Source organism: Palaemon carinicauda, chromosome 31, assembly GCF_036898095.1.
Source record: "Palaemon carinicauda isolate YSFRI2023 chromosome 31, ASM3689809v2, whole genome shotgun sequence".
In the NCBI taxonomy this organism is placed as follows: domain Eukaryota; kingdom Metazoa; phylum Arthropoda; class Malacostraca; order Decapoda; family Palaemonidae; genus Palaemon; species Palaemon carinicauda.
The window spans coordinates 72,936,270-72,942,805 of NC_090755.1; the positions used below are offsets into that span (position 1 = coordinate 72,936,270).

The 6,536-nt window shown below is 38.4% G+C and overlaps 1 protein-coding gene across 1 annotated transcript in view; it reads right to left on the reverse strand.

Moving 5' to 3' along the window:
• The window catches only part of LOC137624536 (uncharacterized), a 46,503-nt gene that overhangs the window by 39,208 nt on the left and 759 nt on the right, over positions 1–6,536 (reverse strand). The window lies entirely within an intron of this gene.

A 6,536-nucleotide genomic window follows, 5' to 3' on the forward strand; every position in this document is an offset into this window, starting at 1 on the left:
AGAGATCTCAGGAGACACCATCACTGAGACTACAATTTGCCAGAAGGCCTCCGCCATTTTCGGTGATCTCGTGCGTGCTCAGGCCGAAGAAGGAGCAGGAGAAGGAACATCCCAGCAGGAACCCCCAGAGTTTAAGGCTTCTCGTGGGTGGTTTGAGAAGTTCAAGAAAAGGACTGGCATCCATTCAGTGGTACGGCATGGGGAGGCAGCCAGCTCGGACACGAAGGCTGCCGAAGCCTTTGTTAAAACGTTCGAGGAGTTGACTCTGCAGGAAGGCTACAGTTCGCAGCAAGTTTTCAATTGCGACGAAACTGGGCTTTTCTGGAAGAAAATGCCTCGTCGGACATTCATCACGGCGGAGGAGAAGAGGCTACCCGGACATAAGCCTATGAAGGACAGGCTTACCCTTGCTTTTTGTGCAAACGCCAGTGGGGACTGCAAGATAAAGCCCCTGCTGGTGTACCATTCAGAAAATCCCCGAGCCTTCAAAGCCCACAAAGTCATTAAGGAGAACCTTCCCGTGATGTGGAAGGCGAATGCAAAAGCCTGGGTAACGAGGCAACTGTTCATTGATTGGGTGAATGTCTGCTTCGGTCCGACTGTCCGAAAATATTTGGAAGAACACCGCCTCCCTATGAAATGTCTGCTGGTGTCGGACAATGCTCCAGCTCACCCTCCTGGCCTCGAGGAATATCTTCTGGCCGATTATTCCTTCATAAAGGTCCTGTATCTACCGCCTAACACCACCCCTCTCCTCCAGCCCATGGATCAGCAAGTTATTTCTAATACTAAAAAATTGTACACGAAGCATCTCTTCAAGAGATGTTTCCAAGTCACAGAGTACAAACCTCACTCTGCGTGAATTTTGGAAAGATCACTTCAACATCGTGATATGCCTCAAACTCATCGATCTCGCTTGGCAGGAAGTTTCGAGGCGTACCCTAAACTCATCTTGGAGGAAGCTGTGGCCCAATGCTGTCTCTGCACGAGACTTCGAGGGGTTCGGGAAGCCTGGAGGAGAAGCCGAGAACGTTGACGATCCTGAACCAATTCAGCAGTCTGAGGTGGCTGACATCGTACATCTTGGTACGTCCATGGGGCTGAAAGTTAGCGCGGAAGATATCGATGAACTTATCGAGGAGCACCACGAGGAGTTGACGACGGACGACCTGAAGGAGTTGGAGACGATGCAAGTGAGTGATGTTCAAGAGCAGTTCTCTAGCGGTGATGAGGAGGATGTTGCACCTTTGAAAACGGCAGACATTAAGGAAATTCTTGCATGTTTCCATAAAATGGCAAACTACGTCGAAAAGGAACATCCAGAAAAAGTTTATACCAACCGTGCGCTTCAACACTGCAATGACGTTTGCCTAACGCATTTTAGAAATGTGTTGAAAAGTAGGCAGAAACAAGCTTCAATGGATAGTTTCTTATTAAAGAGGCCAGCGGTATTGGTAGGCCAAGACGAAGGTGAAAGTAAAGAAAAGAAACAGAAAAAAGAAAGAGATGAAGTAGAAGGTGAAAGTAAAGAAAAGAAACAGAAAAAAGAAAGTGATGAAGAAGTAGAAGAGATTTAGAAAATAAGAAATACGTAAAGTTATAAAAAGGCAAAAAAAAAAAAAAATTCAATTTCAAGTTTTATGTTACCGTTAAGTGTTAAAGTAATTTTTTCTTTCATTTTATAGTTTTCCATACGTAATGTTAAGTGTTAATTATTTCTGCCATTTTTTTTATTTTGTAAAGTTTAAGTGTTAATGTGTTAAGTGTGTAAATTACTGTACGTAGTCTGTCACTTGTTACGTTTTCTGCCTTATGCCATCCTCCTCTGCCGCGACTTCGCTATCGGACATCGTCTCAATCAAAAGGTAAGTTTCAACTTTTTTGTTACACTAATTAACTGTAACCTTTTTTTCAGAGTGTACAGGTACAATATCAATCATTAATTTAGGTGTACGTACAGGTACAGTAACAATACACCTTCACTGATCTAAATGCTTTACGTACATACAGTACCGTAACTTTTATACAGTATCGTACCGTAGTAAAGAAAACGGACCGTTTTCTTTGGGCTTGGGGGGGATAACTTGGCTATAACTACGTACTGTACATTATTGAATAATCTCATAGTGGTTTCTGGAATGGATTAGGCTGTTTTTAACGGTTGTGTTAATTATTGAATGATAGAAATGGCTGCAATGCATGTTTATTACTACAGTTTAGCGTGTTTATGAAAGAAAAGGTGACTTTTTATAAGGCTTGGAACGGATTAGGCTATTTACATGTAAAACGCGACTCAGGATACGAAAATATCAGGATACGAAACCGCATCCTGAACGGATTAATTTCGTATCCTGAGGCATCACTGTACCTTCATTTACATGGATTAAACATACTAGACTGATGTTAACTGTGCATCTAGCCAATTTCAAGAATTTTGTAAGGAAAAATAATGTTTTCCTAAAATCCATTTACAAATCCTGCATTATAGGGCACTTTAACTGATGTGTCAAAATTACCAAAAACAACTGTGTAAGTGCAACATTGTTGTAAAGAGATTGAAAGCATTACTAGAAAGTGATATGCAGGGTCACATTAATGATGTGAAACAAGATTGACTAAGTCAATATTAATTTCCAATAGAGTTTGGTAAACTCATGAAGATTGGTAGACAAGAGAAGAAAACAATTCCCAGTATATTGCCCTCTTTGTCCTATTTTTTGGAGACTGATGACTAGCACAGTAAATAATAATTTTAAACAGAATTTGGCATTTAGGTCAGGTTAGATTAAGGTCTTATGGGGGAAAGGGGTCCTAGGTCAGGTCATGGTGCCTTTAACTAGGTTAGGTTGCTTCCCTGTATTTTGCTTTTTATTTTTGTAGCTGCCATTTTAAGATTGCTCACTAATGTTGAAATATAAAAAGGTTGCGGTAGTTTCACCAAGAATATCTGATGGACAAACATACAAAATTCTTCTGAACATGAAAAACTGTTGGGAAACCTTTTACATGCTTAGTCAATTGCACTCCATTGTAAATTTAGAAGCAACCTTCACCCTTAGATCCATTTATTGCTGGTACCACCTCGTGTACAACTTTAGTAATAACCTGGGACTGCATATGTACTTTGCAGTGTCTTATGAACTTACCTAAAGAAGACCTGTCAATCTAGTCTGACACCCTTCCATAAACTCGTGTACAAAATTCTGATTTAACAGGTCTTTTTTTTATTCACATTTTACAGTTTGGCCTTACCCTTCTTTTCCCCATTAGTTATAACTTAACAAGATATTGCTAGCCTTGAGTAACAAGATTTCCCATATTTAAACAAAGGTTTGTGTACCCAGATCTCTCATATTTAAACAAAGAATTTAATATTAGCAGACTGACAAAACCTTTCAGAGAGACAAAATCTAACCCCCATATAAACATCAACCTATCATAACTACTGTAGTATGGTTCTTCTAAATATTCACTGGCTGGAAGTTAATAAAGCCCTTGTCATGGGGTACTGTTAAAAACACCCGAGAATGCCCCTCGTTCAAATTTACTGTCAAGTCTGTTTTGCTCTACAGTTTCATTTGTACCTTTATAACCTAGCCTGACCCTGTAAGTATATTGCAGCAGTTCTTTATGTACTTGATCTAACCCCCATGATCTCAAATCAATTTGTAATATTTGAAGCCATACTCTCTCATGCAGTACTGTATTTGAGAAAGTTTTTTCAAAGGAACTGCATCCAAGCATGGAATGGTATCATTAGACAAATCATGTTTTCACAACACTAACCTCATTTCCAGTAGGAATGTTTTACCCATGACTCTTTATATTGTATTTTGTGAATATGGCCAACCTCAACTCTACCTTAGGTATATCCATTGTGGTAGCCTATTGAAAACGTCCTTGCCTGGAGCACTTAAGACGAGAGTTTGGGACCTGCTGAAGCCCTATAGTTTCTAATACTGTCTGCAGGCTCACCATCCTTGTGAGCTATGGATGGAATGATTGGGAGAGCCTGTAGATCTACCTGCAAAGTCATCAGCAGCCATTGCCTGGCAATCCCTGGTTCTAGCTTGATAAGAGAGGGGCTTGGGTGTTGATCATATGGTTACATGGTCAGTCTTTAGGGGCATTGTCCTATCCCTTGCCTCTACCATTCAAGAGTAACCTTTAAAATGCCCAGGTTCAGAAATGTACGGTAAATATTGATTTTCCTTTAATTTGAGGTCCCTTGCCATTGTGCCACTTTCTACATCAAGTTCAGAGTATGGTTACTATCAGAAGATTAATTACTGTTGACAAATTCATTTCAATTACACCAATTAAGCTTACTATGATTCGGATCCCTTTGCACGCATTGATCAGCCCACTAATCAGGGGGAATTTAAAGAAATATTATTTACAAGGAATCTAGCAATTATGAACACGCTAGCCATTGTGAAGGGAGTCTCTTAAGAGGTAGGTTTTGCACTTTTGTAAGATTAGCCAATGTGAAAAAATTACTTCAGCCACCACGAATTACACTAGATCCAGTGCTTATGGGGAACCTATAGTCGAGCACTTTATCCTTCAACTCTGATGAACGTGAATCCAGTTCATCTCATTGTCATGGGGTATATCTTTCTATAAACGTGACAAGAGGAAGTTAGAAAAACTTTTGTATATATAAGATACTTTAATTTCTAGCCAAACACATGATCCATATACTTTTCTTACTCGTTATCTTATATTTTATGCATTTATGACCATGATTATTGAGGCAAACCACCGTTCAAGAGTATTTGGACCCCCTTATATAAAGACAATTATGGGGGACCCCCTGTGGGAAACCGGGTTTTTATTTATGTAGGGAAATTTAATAAGAGTGTGATTTGCAGCAATAATAATGGTCAGAAATGCAAACTAAGCGCAAGATAACCAGTTGGAAAATTATATGGTTCACGTAAGGGGCTGAAAACAGGCCGAAACATGATTATTTAAAACTTTTGAGATTTGTAAAAGGATACATAACCTAACAAACTCACCTAATCTAACCTAGTAGTTCCCAGGTCACAACCCCTAAGTCGGGGGCAAGCCCCTCGACCCCCTTTACCAGGTCACAACCCCTATCTGAGGGCAAGCTCCCCGGACCCCCTCCCCAGGTCACAAACCTTCCAAGGTCACAGCCGATAGTCAGAACCCCCTTCCCAGGTCACAAACAAAGTAAAATCACAAATAAATCATTACATTATGATAAAGGAAATCGCAAATAAATGCTTACATTATGATTGACACCATTTTTTTTTTTCGTCTGGCAAGCTTTACAGTAGAAATGTGATTGTCTTCCCGAAAAATTAAGTCAGAATCAAACCTTTGAGGCATTATTTCGCTGTTATTTTTTAATTTCACACGAGTAACAACAGTTTTACACTTAACGCAGAGCATTTCCACCATAATCAATTGCCGACATAAACAAAATTACTCTAAATTTTGAAATAGATTCATGTACTTAACTTACGTTCCCTCTTCGAGATGTCTTTACGTGATGGTGGTAAGTTGAAACTGAAGGGGAAGGTGATAAAAAAATGGCTGTTGTAGAACAACATCCAGGAACTTGGCAAGAAGTACTTTTAAGCTGTCAATTGGTTTAAAAAAACACCTGACAAATACATCATTGTAAATGCACAGAAAGCTTCCCAAACCATGGGGAAAACGCATGTGCAATAAGTCCCGTTCAGTCTCTGATGTGAGTGAAAAACAAACTTAACATTTTAATAGACCGATACAGAGAGAATTATCAAACTAACCAGCACTCTACCATTTCTTATAGCGAATTCCAGTTCGCTAGAAATTAGAGTATCATATATTTACTAAAACTTTATAAAAGGTTTAAAGGCTACGCATGAATGGCAGAGAGAAGGGGAAGTACAGTACCCTAGAAATTTGCCATTATATCTAGAAATTTGCCATGATATATATATATATATATATATATATATATATATATATATATATATATATATATATATATATATATATATATATATAAATATAATATATATAATATATATAATATATATAATATATATAATATATATAATATATATAATATATATAATATATATATATATGCACTGTATGATCAGCTCCCAAGCTAAATCCAGGAAGGGCAAAGTAATGTCTGCTGATGACTCAGCAGGTAGGCTTTTAGGCTACTCAAAGTTCCTTACCCCTTGCTCACAAAAATAAGATGGCAGACCGCAGTTTAAATTACAAAAAACAAAACCAGGATTTCTGAGAAATGGCAAAATAAATAAAGTTGGTAATATTTAGATAAAGAATAGGCAAATTGCAGTAGTGTAAGGCATAATCAATTCATTCTACTAGAGCTTGAGTGAGTTTCGAACTCGCGTCCAACAGATTGAGAGACAAATATGTTACCAATGGGTTTCCACAACCCATGCAATTGCATATGAATTGTGAAAAATTTCATGTTGCCCTCCATTCAAGGCATCAAAATCATATGGTCATTTTATTCTTTTTAAGATTCCCTCAATAAG